Raw genomic sequence first — 25091 nt, forward strand, 5'->3', positions numbered from 1 at the left:
ATACACAACCAGAAATTTTCTGAAAAGCAGGTTGGCATGGCCTTGACAAAGCTGCAGCACTGTAGCTCACTGAAGTTATTAAATTCTTTACTTCCTGGATAAACTTAGAAACCCTCACGCAGAGCCTCTTGGCTTTGCTTAACACACAACTTCAATTAAGCTTGATAAATTATTTAAAAAATACATTTAAAAAGAGGAGATGGCATCCACATATTTGATGGAGTTCCAGTAAAAAGTGATTGCCAATAATATAGAAAGAGAAAAAAGTTTGAAAAGTAGTTAGAATTTTACTCTTCGAAGTGTAAGTAGTGATAGGTATTCATTAAGATATGAAAGAAGTATCTTCCATTTAATAAGGAAGGTGAGAATATTATAGACTATAGGAAGATTTCTGGCAAAACTAAGATGAAAAATGTTTTAAACACTGAAGAGACAGTTTGCAGTTACGTGAAAATATATGAAGTTATATGAAAATATATGAACGCCTGGGGCTCTGGGTTTTAGGATTACATGGGGATTGAGGAATTTGGGGAGTGATAGGCACCTCATTATCTTCATTGTGATGATGGCTTCATGGGTGTGTACATATATCAAAGCTTGCAAGTAAAAATATGAAAAATATATGAAGGTGACATACTTTGCTGAGTCACAATGAAGTACCTTTTAGGAAAGTTGTAAACATTATAGAAAACATTAAACTAAATAAAACATTAGAAAGAATGTGAAAGAGTATCCTGGCAATAGAAGTAAAAGTCTTTTTCCTTTACAAATGTTCATGTTTCTTTAGTTCCCTAAAGTGCTTTTGGTGTTTAAACTGACAGAAAGGAAAGAACAAGTCTTAATGTTTATGACCCAAGATCTGCTTTCTAGTCAATTCACATATGGCTCAGAATGTTAATAATTGAGAGTTGATCTATTTTGACTACTTGCCAACTTTGTGACTTAAACTCATTCTTTGTCCATAAATCATGTCCTTTCAGGGATGGTTTTGGAATTAGGCCTAGAATTGTGACAGGATGACTCTTGCTGAAAATGACATCCCTTGTTTAAAGCATTTTATTATGCTGAACTTAAAATGAAAAATTTTGAAAGATCACGTTTTTAGGAACCCTTAAAGAAGAAATGGGCCATTCAGTGATATTGCTGAGAGCAAATGAAAGCACCAAACACCCCCAAGAGACTGATACAAAAGCTTCTTTACAGGAAACATTAATGCCAGAAAGGAAGGAGAGCTAAGTAGATCGATACATTACAGCCAGAGCCCACCCTGGTGTGACACAGAGAGGCAGGACCCAGTTGAGCTCTATGGGTAGCTGTGTTCATTCTCACAGTTCAACAAGTTAGTGTGGAACCCAGAGAAACGGATGATACTGGGTGGGGGGTTAGCTTAGAGTGCTCTCATCAGTGGGATTTTCTTGGGAATAAATCTATTGTGAGTTGGACGTTTTTTCTGGCAACATTGCCCTTGACAGTGTGTAATCCAAGATTGTTTTCTTGGCTTTCCAAAAAGTTCCATAAGTTATCTAATGGGCTATAGAAAATCCCTTTCTTCTTAAACTAGGTAGAGTGGATTTTGTTCTCTGCAAAATAGATCAGCAACTAAGAATCCCAGCAGTTGAATGTTGCCATTTAAAAAAAAAGTGATTCCAAGTACAGTGGTTTAAATATTCTAGAAGCTTCTTTCTATCTCATAGCTCAAGATGGGTAATTGCACTATGCTTTACAAAGTCACCTAGGAACCTTGGTTGGTGGGATGACTCTGCCATCTGCTCCATTGGCTTTCCTCTCTGGCTCCAAGCCATTTGTTCCAGTTGTCTTCACCTGCACCACACTATACCCATGTTCCAGGCCAAGGGAAGGAAAGAGAGAAAACACCTTCATTTTGGAGGACATGAAGCAGACATTGTTGCTAAAACCTATAGCTAAAACCAAGACTCAAAGCCTCACTAAAAATTAAGGGAAGCTGGAAAATGACATCTCTAACTGTAGTGGCCATTAGCATGGCCAAAACTTGATGGATGTGGAGAGTTCTTTTGTACAGAAGAGTGGAATGAATGTGGGGAAAATTCCAAAACTTCTTTCAAGAGCACATCAAGTGTTTGAAACCTCAGAGGTCTCCTGCAAATAGATTTTCAGTTTAACCCTTTCTTCCAAAGGAAGGATAGATACCTGCATGAAGCAGCACAGCAGAGAAGATGTCAGCAAGCATCTTGCTCAGCCCCTCTATCTAAGTAGCAGTGAACCAGGGACGTAGCAATAGTTATTTTGACTCTCAGAACAAATGGAAATAAAACATCTAGATTTTAAAACACAACTCCTTCATGTAACACAGAGAGAGTACCTGCTGTGTGTCAACACTGCAAGAAACAAGTAAACAAGACAGCCCTGGTTGCTGCCCTTGTGATGTTTACATTCTAGGATGGCAGACAGACACTGAATAATTTATTATGAGTTGATTATTAATTTAATTTTTAATTTTTTTTAAAAAGATTGTATTTATTTATTCATGAGAGACACAGGGAGAGAGGCAGAGAGAGACATAGGCAGAGGGAGAAGCAGGCTCTCCATTTCAGGAGCCCAATGCGGGACTCAATCCCATAACCTCAGGATCACGCCCTGAGCTGAAGGCAGATGGTCACTGAGCCACCCAGGCATCCTGATTATTAATTTTAATAAGTGTTCTACGGAAGAACAGGGGATGCATGTGTGTATAAATATAAAACACGGGCATTTGGCCTAGGCTGTAAAGTTCAAGAATGTCTTTTTTTTTTTCTTTTAAAAAAATTTTTTTTAAAGGTTTTATTTATTTACTTGAGAGAGAGCAAGTGAGCAAGAGAGAGCATGAGTTGGGGGAGGCAGAGAGAGAGAGGAAGAAGCAGACTCCCCGCTGAGCAGGGAGCCACTCCATCCCAGCCACTCCGGATCATGACCCAAGCTGAAAGCAAATGCTTAACTGATTGAGCCACCCAGATGCCCCACATTTTTTTTTTAAAGTGGTATTTATTTACAAAAAAAGCATTATGGACATATTTATTGGTGAAATAAATTTATCTCTGCTAGTAGAGTTTTTGTCTGCTAATAGACAAATTGTTTATAGACCTTCCTGTTTCACTTTGGTTATAATTAGATTAGGACTATTGTCATTTAAAAATATGTACTAACTTTTTGCATAAGTATTTACCTGGTTTAACTTTCTGATAGAAAGTATAAAAATGTATATAGCTACAATTTTCCTTCACATCCTTGACCTTAGCCATCTGTTTCTTGTAGACCCCTAATGGGTGATCATTTTTATTGATTTCTCAGTTATACTTCATAAGAGTTTTTATTTATATACAAGCCAATACAAATATATATGTATATATATATATATATATATTTAAGATTTTATTTATTTATTCATGAGAGACACACATAGAGAGAAAGGCAGAGACACAGGCAGAAGGAGAAGCAGGCCCCATGCAGGGAGCCCAACTGTGACTCAATCCTGGGTCTCCAGGATCACACTCTGGGCTGAAGGCGGCTCTAAACCGCTGAGCCACTGGGGCTGCCCACAAATATATATTATTATATTGTTCCTCTTTTTAAGTACAGCTAACAATATACTTTGCACATTTTATTACTCCTTAGTCTTTTCACTTATTATAGCTTGGAGGCCTTTTGATATAATATATTCATATAAAATATCTTTTTTAACATAAAATCATCATATTCCATTTTATTTTTTTTTTAATTATTATTTATTTATGATAGTCACAGAGAGAGGGAGAGAGAGAGAGAGAGAGAGAGAGAGAGAGAGAGGCAGAGACATAGGCAGGCTCCATGCCCCGGGAGCCCGACGTGGGATTCGATCTCGGGTCTCCAGGATCACGCCCTGGGCTAAAGGCAGGCGCTAAACCGCTGCGCCACCCAGGGATCCCCATATTCCATTTTAAAGATATGTTATTAATGCATTTAACCAGTCCCCTATGGTGAGCAGTAAGGCTATTTCCAATATGTTGTTTTAGTGCTTCAGTGAATACTTTTATTTTATTTTTTCAGTACTTTTAAAGTGTCATATTATTCTTATGTGTTTGTATCTATAGCATAAATTTCTAGCCCACTTGGGACGTGTCTTGGGTTATGATGTGAAATATAGATCAAGCCATACTTTTTCTACACATGGCTTCCTGGTTGTTCCCAGATAATTGATTGATAGTCCTATTTTGTCAGTGATTTGAGATATCAATACTAAAATGTATTTAGGTCTGTTCCATATGTATTTAGGTCTCCTTCTGACTGTGGCATTTGTCTGTGTGTCAGCAGTATACTTTATTATTAAAGCTTTATCTAACAAAGAAAATTCCCCCAGTATTCTCCTTTTGGGAGATTTCCTGACTTTGTGTTTATATTTCCATATAGATTTTAAGATCAATAAGTTTTAAACTCTAGTTCTGAAAAAAAAAAAAAACTTGGCTTTTATTTTTATTGGAATTACATTAAATTTACAAGTTATCTTAGGGAGGATCAACATCTTTATGATATTGAGTCTTCATACCCAAAATGCCTTTCCATTTGTTCAAGACTTCCTTTTGTCTTTCAGAGAATGTTTTAATATTTTTTTTCTTTAGATTACAAGGCCTTGAACATTTCTTTTAGCCCCTTTCCCTAGAAATGAGGTATTTTCTTTCATTATGTTTTCAATTAATATGGATTATGTATATGAAACTTCTAATTATAATTTTACACCTTCTAATTTACTGAATTTTTTGTTTATTTGTAGTAGTGTTTCACTTGACTTCCTTGGGTTTTCTACGTATGTTATCATGTAATCTGCATATAGTGATAACTTTATCTCCTTTTTAATTTCTCTGTCTCTAATTTGTTTCTCTTGCATAAGTGCATGGCTAGTACTTCTTGTATAATGTTAAATAATACTGGTGATAGGACCATTGTAGCCTTGTTCCTGAGTGGGTATGCTCTTGTGTTTCCCCCTTAAACATAAAACTGATTGGGGGCAGCAATAAACATATTCTAATATTTAAAGAATTATCAATTGATAAATATATTCTTAAGAATTTCATGAAGAATGGTTCTTGAATTTGGTCAAATGTCTTTTTAATACATATGAAGATAATTTATGGTTTTTTTTCTGTTTGTTTTTTTTAAAGATTTGTTTATTTTATTTGAGAGAGAGAGTGTGGGTAGAGGGAGGAGCAGAGGGAGAGACTCTTCAAGCAAACTCCCCACTGAGCATGGAACCTGACATGGGACTTGATCCTATGACCCATATAAGACCATGACCTGAGCCGAAACCAAGAGTTGGATGCTCAAATGACTGAGCCACTCAGGGGTCCCTATGATTCTTTTTCTTATGCCAGTAATTGAGAGATCATACCTATAGATTAATAGATTTTCTGATATTAAACCTCCTTTTGCAGACTTGTAATAAATTCTACTTGGAAATGATGCATTATTTTTAAATATGCTGCTGGACTTATTTAGGAATTTTCTTCAATATTCTGGGACCCCTGGGTGGCTCAGTGATTGAGCTTTTGCCCTTGGCCCAAGGCATGATCTCGGGATCGAGTCCCACATCAGGCTCCTTGCAGGGAGCCTGCTTCTCCCTCAGCCTATGTCTCTGCCTCTCTCTCTTGCTGTGTTTCTCATGAATAAATAAAAATATTTAAAAAAAATATTATTAAAAAGAAATTTTCTTCAATATTCATACAAGACATAAGAGATAGTTTTATTTTTTATGTGCTTTATTAGATTTTTACCATCAGTGCCCTACTTACTTCAAAAAAGAAAATTTAATTCTTTGTCTATACTCTAAAACATTTTAAATAACATTAGAAATATCTGTTTTTTAAAAGTCTTGTACAATTCCCCTGAGAAATTATATCTACCTGGTATTTTGGCTAGGGAAAATGGGCAAGAGGCAGCAATAGCTCTTTGATGAAATTCTGTGCTTCTTCTATGGAAATTGTGCTATTTATGCACTGTTTATTTTATATCTTTTGAAGGGTTAGTTTTGCTATTTTTGAGTCTTCATACCCAAAATGCCTTTCCATTTGTTCAAGTCCAGTTTATTAAGGTTTGGTCTTTTTTTTTTTTCTTTTTCATTTTTATGGTTATTTCTCCCTTAGTACTGACTTCATTAACACATTTTTTTCATTTCTTTTCTTGACTGAATTAGCCAGTTGACTTTTTTCAACGCACCAGATTTCAGTTTTTGTTTTCTGTCTTTTTAAAAATGTTTTAAATTTTTATTTTATTTTTACACTTATTATTCCAGTAGTTAATGTATAGTGTTATATTAGTTTCAGGTGTACCATATAGAGATTCAGCAGTTCTATAAGTTACTCAGTGCCCAAGATAAGTGTACTCTTAATCCTATTCACCTATTTCACCAATCACCCCACCTACCACCTCTTTGGTAATCATCAGTTCTCTTTAGTTTTTAGCGTCTATTTTTTTTATTTGTTCATTTGCCTTGTCTCTTAAATTTCACATATGAGTGAAATCGTATGGTATTTGTCTTTCTCTGACTTATTTCACTTAGCATTATATTCTCTAGATCCATCCATGTTGTTGCAAGTGACAAGATTTCATTCTTCTTTGTTACTAATATTCTATTGCATATATATATATATTCTTTATCCACTCATCTATGGATGGATATTTGGTCTGCTTCCATAATTTGGCTGTTGTAAGTAATGCTGCAACAAACATCGGGGTGCATGTATCTATCTTTTCACATTAGTGTTTTTGTATTCTTTGGGTAAATCCAGTAGAGATTACTAGATCATATGGTAATTCTTCTTAATTTTTTAAGAAACTCCCATACTGTTTTCTGCAGTGGCTGTATCAGTTTTTATTTCCACCAACAGTGCCTGAGGGTTCCTTTTCCTCCACATCCTCACCAATGCTTGTTTCTTGAGTTTTTTATTTTAGCCATTCTAACAGGTGTGAGGTGATATTTCATTGTGATTTTAATTTGCATTTCCCTGATAATTAGTGATGTTGAACATTTTTTCATGTGTCTCTTGTCCATCTGGATGTCGTTTTTGGAAAAATGTCTATTCATGTCTTCTGCCCATTTTTAAAAAAAGATTTTATTTATTTATTCATGAAAGACACAGAGAGAGAGATTGGCAGAGACATAGGCAGAGAGAGAAGCAGACTCTATGCAGGGAGCCTGATGTGGGACTTGATCCTGGGACTCCAAGTTCACTCCCTGGACCGAAGGCAGGTGCTCAACCACTGAGCCACCCAGGTGTCCCTCTTCTGCCCATTTTTAATTGGATTATATGTGGGGTTTTTTTTTTTTTTCTGTTGAGTTGTATAAGTTCTTTTTTTTTTAATTTTTATTTATTTATGATAGTCACAGAGAGAGAGAGAGAGAGAGAAAGAGGTGGAGACATAGGCAGAGGGAGAAGCAGGCTCCATGCACCAGGAGCCCGATATGGGATTCGATCCTGGGTCTCCAGGATCGCGCCCTGGGCCAAAGGCAGGCGCTAAACCGCTGTGCCACCCAGGGATCCCGTATAAGTTCTTTATACATTTTGAGGACTAAACCTTTATTGGATATGTCATTTGCGAATATCTTCTCCCATTCAGTTGGGTATCTTTTATTTTTCTTGGTTGTTAACTTTGCTATGTAAAAGCTTTTTATTTTGTTGTACTCCCAAAAATTTATTTTTGCTTTTGTTTCCTTGACTCGGGACACATATCTAGAAAGATATTGCTATAGCAGATGTCAGAGAAATTATTGTCTGTCCTGCCTTCTGGGATTTTTATGGTTTTAGGTCCACATTATATCCTTAATCCATTTTAAGTTTGTTTCTGTGGATGGTGTAAGAAAGTGGTCCAGTTTCATTCTTTTGCATGTTGCTGTCAGTTCTCCCAACATCATTTGATGAAGAGACTTTCTTTTTCACATTGCATATTCTTACTTCCTTTGTCAAAGATTAATTGACTGTATAATCAAGGGTTTATTTCTGGATTTTCTATTCTGGTTCTATTGATCTATGTGTCTTATGTTTTTGTGCCAGTACTATACCATTTTGATTACTACAGTTTTGAAGTATATCTTGAAATCTGGAATTATGATACCTCCAGTATTGTTCATCTTTTTCAAGATTGCTTTGGCTCTTCAGGATCTTTTGTTGTTCCGTACAAATTCTAGGATTATTTTTCTAGTTATGTGAAAAATGAGGTTGATATTTTGATAGGGATTTCATTAAATCTGTAGATTGCTTTCGGTAGTATGGACATCTTAACAATATTTGTTCTTCCATTCCATGAGCATGAAATATTTTTCCAGTTGTTTGTCTTGTCTTCAATTTCTTTCATCAGTGTTTTATAGTTTTCAGAGTCCAGGTCTTTCACCTCCTTGGTTAAATTTATTCCTAGGGATTTTATTATTTTTGATGCAATTGTATATTGGATTGTTTTCTTATTTTTTCTTTCTATTACTTCATTATTAGTGTATAGGAATGCAATTGATTTCTGTATATTGACTTTGTATCCTTCAACTTTACTGATTCATTTATCAGTAATTTTTCATGGAGTCTTTAGAGTTTTCTATACATAATATCATGTCATCTGCCAATAGTGTAAGTTTTACTTCTCGCTTACCAATTTTGATGCCTTTTCCTTCCTTTTGTTGTCTGATTGCTGTGGATAGAAGTTAGAGTACTGTGTTGAATAAAAGGGGTGATGGTGGACATCCTTGTCTTCTTCTCTTATTGATGTGATGTATAATGTTGATTGATTTGCAAATATTGAACCTCCCGTGCAGCCCAGAAATAAATTTCACTTGATAGTGGTAAACAATTTGTTGGGTTTGGTTTGCTAGTATTTTGTTGAGAATTTTTACATCTGTGTTCATCAAAGATACTGGCCTGTAGTTCTTTTGTATGTAGTGTCTTTTTCTGGTTTGGTGTTAGAGTAATTTATTATTAGGAAATTTTCTTTCTTCTTCTATTTTTTGGAATAGTTTGATAATAGGTATTAACTCTTCTTTAGTAAAAGGTGTAAAATTTACATGATCTGAAGAGAAATCAGAGAATTGGTGTTAACTCTTCTTTAAATATTTCGTAGGATTCATCTGTGAAGCCATCTGGTCCTGGATTTTGCTTTGTTGGGAGTTTTTTATTATTGATTCAATTTCATTGCTAGTAATCAGCCTGCTCAAATTTTCTATTTCTTCTTGATTCAGTTTTGGGAGGTTATATATTTCTAGGAATTTATTCATTTCTGTTAGGTTGTCCAATTTGTTGGTATATAATTTTTCATAATATTCTCTTATGATCTTTTGTATTTCTGTGGTGTGGGTTGTTATTTCTTCTCTTTTATTTTTTATTTTATTTGATCTTTCTTTCTTTCTTTCTTTCTTTCTTTCTTTCTTTCTTTCTTTCATTCTTTCATTCTTCTTTCCTTTTTATGGGTCTGGCTAGAGGTTTATTAATTTTGTTGATCTTTTCAAAGTACCAGGTCCTGATTTCATTGATATGTTCTATCTTTTTTTAACTTCTATTTTATTTGTGCTTTACTTTTCATTATTTCATTGCTTCTACTGGCTTTGGAAATTGTTTGTTGTTCTTTTTCTAGCTCCCTTAGGTGTTTGAGATGTTTCTTACTTCTTGAGGTAGGCCTGTATTGCTATATACTTCCCTCTTAGAACAACTTTTGCTGCATCTCAAAGATTTCAGGCCATTGGGTTTTCATTCTCATTTGTCTCCATGCATTTTTTTATTTCCTCTTTGATTTCTTGCTTGACTCATTCTTTGTTTATTAGCATGTTATTTAACCTCAATTTATTTGTGTTCTTTCCAGATTTCTTCTTGTGGTTGATTTTTAGTTTCATAGCATTCTGGTTGGAAAAGATGCATGGTATGAGACGTTTTCAATTTGTTGAGACTTGTTTGTGGCCTAATGTGTGATCTATTCTGAAGAATGTTTCATGTACACTTGGGAAGAATGTATATTCTGTTTTAGGATGGAATGTTATTAATATATCTGCTAGACCCATCTGTCCAGTGTGTCATTCAAAGCCATTGTTTCCTTGTTGATTTTCTGTTTGGATAATCTATCCATTGATGTAAGTGGGGTCTTAAAGTCCTCTACTATTATTGTATTATTATCAATTAATTTATTTATGTGTGTTATTAGCTGCTTTATGCATTTGAGTGCTCCTATGTTGGGTGCACTAATATTTATGACTGTTATATCTTCTTGTTGGATTGTTTATGATTATATCATGTCCTTGCCTGTCTTTATTTTAAAGTCCATTTTATCTATGTTAATATTGCTACCGAAGCTTTCTTTTTACTTCCATGTGTTTAAGTGCTTTTCCATCCCTTCACTTTCAATCTGCATGTCTTGAGGTCTGAAATGAGTCTCTTGTTGGCAGAATATAGATGGGTCTTGTTTTTTTACCTATTCTATCACCATGTCTTTTGATTAAAGCATTTAGTCCATTTATATTCAAAGTAATTATTGATAGGTTGTACTTATTGCCATTTTGTTACTTGTTTGGTTCCTTTTGTAGTTCTTCTCTGTTCCTTTCTTCTCTTGCTCTTTCCTCACACAGTTTTCTGATTTTCTTTAGTGTTATATTTGGATTCTTTTCTCTCTTTATTATTTTTTCATATCTATTTCTCATTTTTGGTTTGTAGTTACCATTGGGTTTATATATAACATCTTATGGATATAATGGTCTATATTAAGTTGATGGTTGCTTAAGTTTGAACCCTTTCTTTACTCCTCTCTCTGCCACATTTTAGGTATATGGTGTCATATTTTACATCTTTTAAAAAAATATTTATATGTAATTGAGAGAGAGAAAGCATGCATGCACATGCACACGAGTACACATGCACACAGTGCACATGCACAAGAGCACCGGGGGAGGGGCAGAGGGAGAGGGAGAGAGAATCTCAAGCAGACGCCCTGCTGAGCCTAGAGCCTGACAGGATTCCCTCTCATGACCTTGAGATCACTACCTGAGCTGAAACCAAGAGTAGGGTGCTTAACTGACTGTGCCACCGAGGCACCCCATATTTTACATCTTTTTTATTTTACGAATCCCTTGGCTGGTTTTTATAGATATACTTAATATTGCTGCTTTTGCATTTCCTATTTTTCTTACCTTTACTTATACCCTTTCCTTGCCATTCAAAATTTTCTCTTTAATATTTCTCATAGAGCTCATTTAGTGGTCATATATTTCTTTAACTTTTATTTATCTTGGAAACTCTTTATCTCTTCTTCTATTCTGAATGATAGCCGTGCTGGATAGAGTATTCTTAGTTATAGGATTTTTTCTTTCAGCACTTTCAATGTATGTGTTTTCCAACTTCTTAAGTTCTACTTAAGAGATATTTATTTTTAGTTTTCTGATTTTATTGTTAATTTATAGCATGGAATAGTGATCAGAGAATTTTGTCCATGCCATTTCTAGTTTTTGCAATGTATTGAGATTTTCTTTGAATCCTCGTACATCATCAGTTTCTGTGGCTATCTCATAGGCACTTAAACAGAAAGTGTAATCTCTTTTTTTCAGGATACAGAATGATATTTATAACCAGATCAACTGAGTAAATTGTTATGTCAGTCATATCTATATCATATCTTTACTTGATTTTTTCCTTTATCTGTCATAATCTAGAGAAGTGAATTAAAATTTCCTATTTTTAGTAGGTTTTTATTTCTCGTTATATATTCCTTGGTTACTTGGGGCATACATAGTCATAAATATTACATGTTTACCACTGTATAATTACCTTTGGTAATTCTCTGATATTATGTTGCAGCCTTTGCTTCCTTTTCTTTTTCTTTTTCTCATTTGTCTGGCATGCCATTATTCTATGATTAGCTATTCTGTATTATTTTTATTTTTAGTGCTTCTTTTAAAGACAGTATATAGTGGGTTTAATAATCTAATCTGAAGCCTACTTACATTTATCAATGTAGCAGATATTTTTGAACTTAATTATTTTATATTTCCTAAATGTATAGTTTCCAGTCTTTTGGTTTTCTTTGATTTGGTGTCTGTATATGATTCTACTGATACTAAGAAATGTTTGTCAGACTCATAAGTACAGAGAACAAACTAGTGGTTGCCAGAGAGGAGGTGACTAGGTGGGATGGATGAAATAGGTGAAGGAGATTAAGAGATACAAACTTACAGTTATAAAATAAATAAGGTATGAGGATGAAAAGTACAGCCTTAAGAATATAGTCAATAAAATTGTAATAATTTTGTATGGTGGCAGATGGTAGGTAACTACATTTATCATGGCAAGCACTATGTAATAAATAGAATTGTCAAATCACTATATTGTATACTTGAAACTAATGTAACATTGTATGTCAACTAAACCTGAACAACAACAAAGGAAAATTTTGCAGTTTTGTTCTCACTAGTACTTTTGTAATTATAACTTTATTTAATATTCTTAGTTTTCCAATCTGAACGAGTCAGGTTCTCCAGAAGAGAGAAGACCAGTAGGATGAAGATTATAACCGTCTATTTTTTATTTTAAGTGCTTCTTTTAGGGATATGTATATCCCTATCTCTATCTGTCTATCTATAGTGAAGAATTGGCTCATGTGATTATGGAGGCCAACAAGTTCCATTTGGCAAACTGGAGACCCAAGTTGATGGTATAAGTTCCAGTCTAAGCTTGAGGGCCTGAAAATAAGGAGACTTGATGGTGTAAGTTTCAGTCTGAGGGTGAGTCCAAAGGCATGAAAAGACCAATGTCCTAATAAAGACAGGCACACAGAGAGCAAATTCCCCCTTATTCAGCCTTTTTGTTCTATTCAAGCCTTCAACAGATTGGATGAGGCCCATTCACACTAGGGAGGGCAATCTGCTTTACTCAGTTTACCAATTCAAATATTAATCTCTTCCAGAAACACACCAACAAATATACTCAGAATATTGTTCAACCAATTATCTGGACACTCCAAGGCCTAATCAAGTTGAACCATAAAATTAACTATTATAAGTCTACCCTTTGTCAATTCAACACCCATATGAATCTCCTTAAACCATACTTAATCTCCAAATACAGATAATAACAGCATCATAATTCTACTCTCATGGTGTGACTACCCTGAGTACAACCAAAAATGCATTAAGCCCTTCCCCAGAAGAGGAACAAATTCTTTTAGTGATATTTATTCTTTTCCTTGATATCCTATAACTTAAACACTATGATGTAAAATTAACAATATTTAAATACTATGATGCAAAGTTATTACATCTTATATTACATGATAAGGAAACAAGAGAGGAAAGAAAATGAATATATTTGATATATACACAACACAAACATGCAATACTCATGACAGTTATGGTCCTCATTTCTTCAGCTTGTCACATGGTCAGATCTTGTATTTGTAACTACCTTTTTTTAATACCATTTAACATTTCCTTTGCCTCCTGGAAGTACCTAGTTGGTCGTGGTTCTTTACTTGGTGGAGTGACCCAAACTTTCATTCCTGAAAGGTCTAGGTAATTATTAGGTATACCTGGATTGGGTTCTTATAGTTTTCCATTGATCTTAATCACAGGGTATGGTAATACTAATGGACATCCTAAGGGAGCTCTTGTATTTCAGACATACTCATCTGTATCTCCATTGTGGAGTAATGGTCTAATTTTCCCTTAGTAGTTAGGCTCAGTCACTCAGCCCGCACAGTAACTCCCTTTTCTTGCCTGTTTTTTCAGAGGCATGAGGAGTCCACAGTGGCTGGATGACAGTCTTAATTTTCAGAAATTATTGTGTCTCCTGGTGAAAGCATTCCTCTCTTTGGAACTAAGACCTGTAGGCCAGGAGATTTTGCTAGTGGGTCACTAGAGTTAATAGTGGGTGGTGGCCACTCCTATTCCTACCCCTTGAATCCTAGATATGGGAGAAAACAGCACCATATACTGGATGCTGATTCAGGGCATATGTAGCCCTCTAGAGAACCTTATTTCAGCTCTACTATGTATTGTCACCTAGCTGATGCTATAACTGAATCTTCAAAAGGCCGTTCTACCATTCTGTCATGCCAGCTGCTTTAGAAGGGTGGGGAACATGGTAAGACCAGTGAATTCCATAATCATAGGGTATTGCCTCACATCTTTTGTTGTGAAGTAAGTTCCTTGATCAGAAGTAATTCTGTGTGTAATTCCATGCTGGTAGATAAGGCATTCTATAAATATATGGATTGTACATTGGCAGAAGTATTGGGTATAGGAAAAGCAAATCCATAATAAGAGTAAATGTCTATTTCAGTAAGAATAAATCAATGTCCCTTCCATAATGGATGCCATACAGTGTAATCAATCTGTCATCAGATAGTTGGCTGATCATCCCAGGTAGTGGTGCCATTTTGGGTACTCAGTATTAGACTCAGCCACTGGCAGATTGACTACTCAGCAGTGGCCATGTCCAGGTCAGCTTTCATGAGTGGAAGCCCATGATGCTGAGGTTGTGCATACCCTCCATCTTTGTCATCATGGTCACTTTGTTCATGAGTTCATTGGACAATAACAGGGGTGGAGACTCCAATAACATGGAGAAGGAGACTAACTGGCATCCATAGAGTAAGTCATCTTGTCCACTTGATGAAAAATCTTCCTCTGCTGAGTCACCCTTTGATGAGCATTCATATGAGACACAACTATCTTCATGGAGATTTTGGCCCAATCAGAGAGTTTTATCCACATACCTCTTCCCCAAATTCCTTGTTACTAATTTTCCAATCATGTTCCTTTCAAGTTCCTGACCAAGTAGCCAAACCATTGGCCACAACACATGAATTTATGTATAATTACACATCTGGCCATTTCTCCTTACCAAGAGAACAACTAGGTGCACTTTTCAGTTTTGTCTACCAAGGGGATTTCTCTTCACCACTGTTCTTCAGAGATGTCTCACAAGGGGGCTGTAGTGCTTCAGCTGTCCAATTTTGGCTAATGCCTGCATATTGTTCAGAACTCTCAGTAGGCCAGGCCTGAGTCTTCTCTTCCTCTGTATATTGATTGTAGGGAAACATGTACAGACTGAGAGAGAAAAGGCAGTGTAGCATAAGGTATGTGTTTTGTTTTCTTCATTTTTCTTTCTCTATGTGATTCTATTGATATTAAGATTTGCAGTTTTATTATATTACTTTTGCAATTATAGCTTCATGCAATAGTCTTAGTTCTTTATGAATTCCCATATATGAAATCAAAATCTTTCTTATTTTTTCTCCTTTTCCCTACCTTTTCTCCATCATTTAGCTTTAAAATTTATGTTTGTGTTGTTAAATGTTTATGTGGGTATTACTTAACATGTCATCTTTAAATGCTATACTTCTACTCCAGATACTAAACATGAGGGTATCTGTGTTCTTATTTTCCCACTTTCCTATTTTTTTTTTCCAATTTCTGTTCATAATATCATCTCTAGCTTGTTAGGGAATAAAATATTTACATTTTCTTGTGTCACTCTAATCTCCAAATGTGTTTTAGTCTTGGTTCTTTAGCTTAGTGTATTAAAGCTCATGCTCAGTCCTTTGTCTTTAGAAGTTTAGTCAAGAAAGTAGGGAAACAAAACAAAACAAAAAGTATGGAAACAACAGTCCCTGAATCGTTGCGTGTTGTAATCTGTTGTCTATAGCCTGGAAATTTAAAGTTTCCTTTGGTTTGATGCTAAATCTTCAACTCTTGCTTTCTTTCCTTAAGTGTTTTCTAGATTATATTATGTTTTCTTGGTGATAAATTTTGCTCATGAGAAACCCAAGTTCACCCTGATTGTTTCCTTTTTATAACATACTTGATGTTTTTGCCTGATTGCTCAATGGGTTCTTTCTCATCTTTGAAGACAAGTGGATATGCTAGATTATGTCTCCATGTTGACTGTTTTGGGTAAGTTCTCCCTAGCACATTCTATGGTCTTTATATAGAGAGTTTACTTGAATTGTGTTTCTAAACAGTTGCTTTTTTCTGTTTAGATTGTTGTTTAGAGTTTCTTCTTAGGGATTCCACTTATGTATATGTTGGATCTTCTACATCTATCATCTATAGCTCTCATTTTTTTCTGTAATACCTTTTAGTTCTTTATTTTTATTTTTCAGTATTTGCTGTTTTTATTTTGTCTTCTATATCCCTTTTATGTTTTCCATAATGTGTTACCTTTAATCTTTTTTCAGCCTTATTTTAATTTCTGTGATATTTTCATTTTATATCTCTGCTTCTTTCCTCAGGTCTCACAGTTTACACTTCATCTCATCTGTTTCAATATTTTCTTCTTTAGATCTGGCATTTCTGCTTTGTGAGTTTTCTTGTAAAGAAGATTGTTTTTATTACTTTGGGGCAAACAGTGTTATTCATAACTTTATGTGCTCTGGGCCAGTGTTCTGTGAATGAGTGTTTTTATCTATTAAAAATTTTACTGCTTTACTCCTTATTCTTATAGGTTCTTTGTAATGATGCTGTGCTACTTATTGAATTTACTTTTCTTCATTAAATGTATTGAATTTTGATTTATATAAAGACACATTTAAAGTTTTATATCATACAAAGATACATTCCCCATGGAATGCATTGAATTTTCCTGTATCAGCTCTTTGCAAAAGTTTCCTTAGGTGGGAAGAGGTCAGGATGATCTTCTACATTAGATGGCTTTAACAAAAGAAAGACTGTTGTCTTTTTTTTTTTTTTAAGATTTATTTATTTATTCATGAGAGACACAGAGAGAGAGAATGAGGCAGAGACACAGGCAGAGGGAGAAGCAGGCTCCTCATAGGGAGCCCAGTGTGGGACTTGATCCCAAACCCCAGGATCACAACCTGAGGTGAAGGCAGCCACTAAACTGCTGAGCCATCCAGGTGTCCCAAAAGACTGTTGTCTTTTAGATAACACTAAACTTCCTGCAAATATAACTTTTTTTTTTTTTTTAATCTTAGCTAGCTCTGGTTCCTCTGTTTCTTGAATGAGCCAGGTTCACCAGGGCTTATTCTCATTTCAGCTCAACTCCATTCTTATACCTTCCCAATCAGAAAAGGAATATAGCAAGGAATATAGCTTCTGCCCTTCAGTATGTGTCTCTGAGCTTTGGGAGTATTTTTGTTTCTTTCTTTCTTAAATTCTGATGTCTGTCACTGCTGGACTCTCTCTGCTGGGCTTCACTCTGCTTCCTCCCATGGGGCTTCTGTGCTAACTCAATTGTTTTGGCAACATTTATAAATATTTTGGAGTCTGATCTCCTTGTCCAACCAAATATGCCTTCAAGTTTTTATTTACTATTCTCCCTGCTGCCTTGAGATAAGTTACAGAAATAAAGCAGGACTGTTGGTTGTATGCAACCCTATTCCCGTTGAGTCTCAGGATTCTTTTTCTGTTGTTTAGGAATCTAATGATTCTGACATTGATTGGACATTTTATATATAAAACTACATCCCTGTCATGTATTAAGTCATTTATGGATGAGGTTATAAGATTAATTTGTAGACATCCATATGTGTGTGTGTGTGTGTGTATATATATATATATATATATCCCCTAAGAAAAACTAAGTAAAAACATCAGGAAATTATAAAGTCAATAAAACAAGATTGAGCTCATGAATCCAATGTTTTGAAAAGAAAGATGGACTAAACATTTTTCTGGCAACAGTTCTTTTCATTTGATCTTTCATATTCTCTTTCCAATATGCAAAAAAAAAAAAAATCAACCAAGAAATCAAAAAGCAGCTATACAGTATCATCAAATCCATTTAAATCCACATATGGTTTGGAAATATTTGAAATCTAGCCACATATAAGCAAAGGCAGATGCTGGAATTGGCTTTTTTTTTTTTTTTTTTTTTTTTAGTTGACAGTATCAGAATTATTAACTCTGTTGGATGATATTAGAAATACTCTCAGTTCCACTCATTACAATATTCCATTTTGATTGAACATTATACCCCAGAATGTACATCCACTCTTCCTTTCGGATCTCAAGTACCAGCCCAATAGTCCGCTGGTCATAATTAGAAGACTGGGCTTCTGGAGCCCATTCAATGCCAACTCTTGTCTCTTGACACCTCTGGAACTAGCATGGTCATCATGATGTGAGCTGTAGGTTTCCAGATATTTGATTAGTCCCAAAGCAGTCTTTGTTGGTGCTCTAATCATTGGGGGCACTTTAAGAGGAAATTCTAGGTTTATTGTTTATCTCTGTTTTTGCATGGGCCACTTCACATTTCTTAGGTCTTAAAATATAAATAGTAATGCTTTCCTTGAGAGTTTACAAACTGTTTCATATAGATGTGAGGGTTGAATGAGCATTGCACGTGAAAGTAGTTTGTAAGCTGTATAATATTAACAAATAGAAAGGTAGCATTATTTAATTTTGTTTGGTAGCAGGAGATAGCACAGAACCACTTATCCTGTATTCTCAGTGATAGAAACCAGTGGAATAGAACACATGATATGTGTCTAAAATTGTGCTTAATTTTCTTTATTCAGTTCTGTGCTGCTAAGTGCTAAGTGTCCAAGTGTCCATTAATTATGCATCAGACCTGGCAGTATAGCTTGATATTTGATCAACATACCTGTCCTAGAGAGAATATTCAATGGCAACCATGTTTTTGGACTTCCTTTCCTGAATGACTTTTCATCAACACATTAGTACCAGGTGTGGCTACAAAAAAAAAAAAAAAAAAAAAAAAACATTCAAAGCAGCCATATTTAAATGCTCTAATATCCAGTGAATAGAGTTTTCATTGGACCTGACAAGACTATTGCCAAATGGAACATATGATAGCATGGCAAACTTTTTAACAAATTTTTAAACATAATGATGTGTAAAAGATTATAGATTTTTTTTTAATCTCATGAATTTGATAGTCTGACTCTAGTGTGTCTTTGAAATCTTGATTCTGATTTTCAAAACTGACTAGATTATAATTCCAGTAGGCCTAAAAGTGGGGTTAAATTTTTCTTTTGTACCACATGGGCTACATTGATTTGGCTTTGAGTGTCCAGGTTTCTGAGAAAACACCTTCTATTGAACAACCCGATGTTCCCCATTAAAGGTACTCTGCACCCATATTTTAGAAACTAGATCACAAACACCAGATTAGAATTTCAAATAGAAACTGAGAGTTCTGCAGAGGTTTAGCCTTTAAAATATATCTTCAGATCATCCATGGGATGAGGTGAAAGTTGGGCAAGACATCCTCTGTTTTTGTTTTTAAGATTTTATTTATTTATTCATGAAAGAGAGAGAGAGAGAGAGAGTGGCAGAGACACAGGCAGAGGGAGAAGCAGGCTCTATGCAGGGAGCCCCATGTGGGACTCGATCCCGGGTCTCCAGGATCACGTCCTGGGCCAAAGACAGGTGCTCAACCGCTGAGCCACCCCGGGATCCTCAGAAGTCCTCTAGTTTCTAAGAGTCTTAGAGCCTTTGGATTGCTAGTCTGCAAAAATGCCCATGAACTACCCATGAAGGTGACCAAAACAACTGAGACAGTATTCAGTCACTCATTTTCTATAATTAAATTTATTGATAAGAATATTTTGATAACACTGCATTTTCTACTATGAGATAGGCAATGTACTAAATACCTGGCACATGGTATCTTACTTAATCTCCTAACTACCCTATGAAATAATTATAGTTACCTTACTTTACTAATCAGCTGGCCAGAGACACAGCAAGCTCAAGAGATGGCTGGGCTCTATCCACAGAGCTTGTGTTCTTAATCATCATGTCTCCATATTCTTCCATTTAGGCACGCTATCTATTTCTATTTTATTAATTTAGGCTTTGTACTGTTACGGCATGGCAGAACTTCATCGCTTTCCTCTCAAAAATTTAAGAATAATAAAGATTTGAGTAAATACATATGGACAGTGCAGACATTTGGAGAACAAATGTTGACTTTCAGACCTTGTATTGGTATTTTACTGGAAGAATTCTTCTGATGTGTGTGTGTGTGTGTGTGTGTGTGTCTATCTATGTATATTTATTTAGCATCGGGCCGAGGTTGAATTCTCCTAGCTCCCCGGGGATGACAACATTTTGCAAACATCCATCTGACACGCAAACATGCTGAGCTCAAGATAATATCTAAGATTTTAAAACGTGGAAAAGGACCACGCAAAGTGTTTTGCTGATCGAAGGCAGTTGTTTATTGTCATCCCATTCAACCAAACACATTCCTTCTGGAAATGCTACAAATTTTTAGGTGAAAAGAATTCCGAAATCCATGTTTGCACACCAGCAGCCTCTTAGAGGATAAGAAATCTCCATTTGCTCACAATTCATTTCCGAATGAGCCTACCTTCTTACAAGTTGGTATATTGAGGGTAACTGTATTTTAAAAACCACTGTCAGTTTTATTAATTTTATATCTGAAAGGGACATGAGGTAGTTATAAATGTTTTATTAATTTTTTGCTCTTACAGAGTTTATCTGTTCCTACATGTACTTTGGTTGGCTTGAAATAGAATTTCCCACAGGTATTTAATTCGATTTCATTTACTCTGTATTTTCAGTTCAAAATAGACAGACATCTGTTGAAGTTCAGTAGTTACGTGGATATATGCAGACATATTGTTGCCTGAAGCTGAGCATATATGAAAGTTAGACATATTGAGTAGCTCAAACTATGGTGCCTGCTGCCAGATGATTTCTTCCTTGAAGTGGATATGAGAAGGTATTTCTGTGTTCTATTACCACGTATATATTAAATATAAGGCTCATAAGACTTCTATCCAGATATGGAGATCACAAGATTTCTCTAATGATTAAAATGTGATTGTATTTCAGTGGGTGTTTTCTATTTGTGCTGAATATTATTTTTCTTATCCATTTGATAGGCAGGTCCTCTTACCCTCATAACTGACTTTGGAATGTAAAGGATTCTGCTATTAAAAAAAATAGATATGTTGGCGAATCGAACTCCAATAAAAACAAAACAAAACAAAACAAAAAAAATAGGAAGACCTGAGCTCCTATACATCTAATAAGTTGCAGTATTTTTTGAAAGATTTATTTATTTATTATTTGAGAGAGAGAGAGAGAGTGTGTGTGTGTGTGTGTGAGTGAATGGGAAGGAGGAGCAAAGAGCGAGAGAGAGAGAATCTCAAGCGGACTGCCATCTGAGTGTGGAGCCTGATACAGGGCTCAATCCCACCACCCCAAGATCACGACCTGAACTGAAATCAAGAGTTGGATGCTCAACTAACTGAGCTACCCAAGTGCCCCCCCATTACAGTATTTTTAAGTCTTGGACAAAATATATACTATTTCTGACAATATGCAGTGATTTAAATATGCCAAAGCAATACATGGAATCAGGATTTTTATTATTGATAGAATAATGTGGGTTAAGAGACTTAGCCTAATAAATAATCAATTTTTACAAGTTTTCCACTCCATCCCCTTCTCAGAGGACCAAGAGGTATGGAGAGTTAGGAGGTAAAGACTGTAAGTAGGAAGCTGGCTCCTTTCTGGAAATCTCTGGAATTATAAGGAACCTTGGTGCCAAGTACTACCACCTTCTGTTGACATGGTCCTGCCATTACCATTTTCTTCCTGGGCAGATGAGGATGAGCTAAAAGTACAGAAGCCTCATAGATTTGGCTTCTGCCGTCCTATGTGTTTTATAGAATTCCAGTTCTGATCAAGAGATGTTGCTGGGGAAAATCTTTCTGACTGTGTGAAGTATTATAGAAGAGCTTGGTCTCTCTTGGCTGGTTTATTTTTTTTTTTTTTTTTTTTTTTTTTTTTTTTCTTGGCTGGTTTAAATCAGCTGTATTAGGCCTTCTAAGCTTGCTATTAAACACATTACATAATTTGTTTCACCTTTCATTGCCTTTTCTCTGGAGAATAGCTTCAGAAAATTGTTTTTTTCTTTACAGTACAGTTTCAATTTACACTTTTATACTGTAAACAGAAAAGAATGAAATAGTAAACATCCACAGGCCTTCTCAGTGTATGTGGTAAAGAAACAATTGAGTACTTGGTACCAGTGGTGATAGGGAGGAAAGTGAATTATATTTTAGTTTGCTAAAACTCCACAGATTGCAAAGAGCTTGTCAGGAAGCCAATGATATTCTCTTTTCTGATATTCCTAAAATTTTCAAAGAAGGCCTGATGTATTATGTTTATACCATGAGATTTATAGTCTTTTGATCAAAGATAGCTCCTAATTTCAAAGCATTCTTATTTCTGCTGGCATGATCAAGACACATTTATAGTAAACTCATGATCTGTGAAGCACTGTGCTAGACTCTGCAGTTACTAGGAGAAACAGGGAAGGATCCTTGACCTGAAAGTCTTACTTAGTTGGAAGAGGGGGAGGGGACATCTTTAAGTTTAAGACTGAGTTCTTTGAGGACAAAACTGTTTTCTATCATAACCTGGCACTGATAAGGATGTCAAATATCATCAAAGTATTGGATCAACCTTCTACCTGCTGGATCATTGTACTCATTGTTAGATTTCAGTGTGCATTTGAATCTCCTGGGGATCTTGTTAAAAAGCAGATTCTGATTCAGTGGGTTTGGGGTGAGGCCTAAAATTCTCAATTTCTGACAAGTTTTCAAGGGGTGTGGTTGCTGATGGTCTACAGACACACCAAGGAACAAGTCTCTAGACCAGTGGTTCTCAATTGAGAATCACTGGCTCTATATGAGAATCACCTGGAGAGCTTTAAAAATCCTTGATGTTTCCAACCTTTCCTATGGGCGGGAAATGCTCCCACCCACCCTACCTCACACAAGAATTTGGGAGCTTTAACCCTCTTCAGCATTCCTGACTTCACTTAGTAGGGGTCAAGAGCCCCACATGCTTACAGGAAGACTGCTCTTCTCCAGGCTTGGGGATTTTACATGTTGTCTATAAAGATGATGAAAAGTAAAGAATTTGAAAAACAAAACTCCATGTTTCATCAGCATACAACAGCTACTCTAGAAATGTTCCAAGTATCCCTCCAAATCACATTAATAATAGACCAAGGTTTTGGGTTTGGTTTTGTTTAAGATTTTATTTATTTATGAGAGAGAGAGAGAGAGAGAGATTGGCAGAGGCAGAGGCAGAGGGAGAAGCAGGCTCCACTCAGGGAGCCCGATGTGGGGACTCCATCCCTGGACTCCAGGATCACGCCCTGGGCTGAAGGCAGGCGCTAAACCACTGAGCCACCCAGGCTTCCCTAGACCAAGGTTTTGTGGTGTTCCTTTAGTATTTTTGAACTACAGCTTAAAAGAAATAGCATTTGTCTGATTTTTCCATATTGGGTTATTATATCTATTTATAGTGGTTTCTTCCTGGTACATTGGTAGGTCTTAATTAATGTTAGGAATAAATATGTGGGAACATAGGAAAATGAAAGCATTTCAATGACTTGTATGTTAGCTACTAAGACACAAGATACAAAAGGCGGTTAATTTTCTGTAATCACATTTCTTAAGTTTTTATTTTGAAAAATCGTAATCCTTCAGTAAAGTTGAAAATTAGTACAGTAGAAGCCACATACCCCTAATATAGAGTCGCCACTCTTAAATATTTTGCTATATTCTACTCTTTTGTTATTTTTTTTCTTTTTTTTTTTCTTCTGTTATTGTTAAACAGCTTAAAAGTAGTAGACCTTGGGATCCCTGGGTGGCGCAGCGGTTTGGCGCCTGCCTTTGGCCCAGGGCGCGATCCTGGAGACCCCGGATCGAATCCCACGTCGGGCTCCCGGTGCATGGAGCCTGCTTCTCCCTCTGCCTGTATCTCTCTGTGACTATCATAAAAAGAAAAAAAAAAAAAAAAGTAGTAGACCTTGGGCAGCCCCCGTGGCTCAGCGGTTTAGCACCGCCTTCAGCCCAGGGCGTAATCCTGGAGACCTGGGATCGAGTCCCACATTGGGCTCCCTGCATGGAGCCTGCTTCTCCCTCTGTCTGCGTCTCTGCCTCTGTGTGTGTGTGTGTGTTTCATGAATAAATAAATAAAATCTTAAAAAAAAAATAGTAGACCTTATGATACTTCACCCCAAAATACTTTAGAATTGTCACCTAAAAAAGACATTCACCTAAATAACTATGATAACATTATCACAAGCAAGAAATTAAATACATAAGGCATATTCAAATTTGTCCTATTGATATCAAAATATATTTTAAAATTCTCTTTTCTATAATGACGGATTTTTAGAGGCTTTTGTTTTTTGTTTAGTTGGAATGATAGGTTTCTTTATTCAAACTAGTTAAATATCAATAAGCCATATAAAGTTGATAATTTTTAAAGTGTTGTATTTCTTCCATTTGCTCAGTGGAATTAAAATCTCTGTGCTTTTCCCCCAAATTTGTGAATACTAATACTACAATTAAGATATAGTAATACTGTCTAGGATTAAATGGAGTTTATTTAGGGATTTCTTACTTTGTGACAATCTATCAGACACATGGAAAATAAATAATTACATATTTGGAATAGAGAGTAGTTGATATACTTTGTTGTCTTTTCTTGCATTAGTAACTTCTAACTCTACCTGAAGATGCTAAAATTATGTGACTGTATAACTTATGAAGTTAGATAAGACAAATGTCTCTCTTTTGTTAGGTGGTGTTTTCTTTATGATTGTTTCTTTTATCTTCCTGACTAGATATGGAATATTTTTAATAATACTCTGTCAAGACTTTTCAACAGCTTCTATAAGCTTGATTAATGACTTTTTAATGCTAGAAAAACTACAGGTAAAAAAAAAAAAGGAAAGAAAGAAAAGAAAAACTACAGGTAAAAATGTAATCTTACAAAGATTTTTCTTTTTTTTACTCTCATTAGGAAATATTTTAAGCTGATAAAATATGTAGCTGCTGCTTACCAGGACTTTTTTTTTTTTTTTTTGAGAATACTGACATGAACCACCCTTTCACCAACCACTACCCTCCCAAATCCTTCCACTCTGCCTTGGAACATGCAACCCATCATGTTGTGTTGACTGATGGACTTAATAGCTGCCTCATAGGGTGTTAGAAGGATTTAATGAGATAATACACATAACATAGCACAGTGCTGGGAACATATTCATCACTCAATAAATGGCAGCCATTGTTTTAATAATAACTTTTATTGTGATTACCACTAC

The 25091-nt window shown here is 35.5% G+C and overlaps 1 long non-coding RNA gene across 1 annotated transcript in view; it reads left to right on the plus strand.

Annotated features, from left to right (window-relative positions):
- LOC119876392 overlaps positions 1–20776 on the plus strand; it is a 60547-nt gene extending 39771 nt beyond the window's left edge. Inside the window, exon 4 of the long non-coding RNA XR_005361316.1 lies at positions 20515–20776. This is a non-coding gene — a long non-coding RNA (uncharacterized LOC119876392). The remainder of the gene's footprint in view (positions 1–20514) is intronic.
- Positions 20777–25091: the final 4315 nt, after the last annotated feature.

The sequence above is a fragment of the Canis lupus genome, chromosome 6, assembly GCF_011100685.1.
Source record: "Canis lupus familiaris isolate Mischka breed German Shepherd chromosome 6, alternate assembly UU_Cfam_GSD_1.0, whole genome shotgun sequence".
In the NCBI taxonomy this organism is placed as follows: Eukaryota; Metazoa; Chordata; class Mammalia; order Carnivora; family Canidae; genus Canis; species Canis lupus.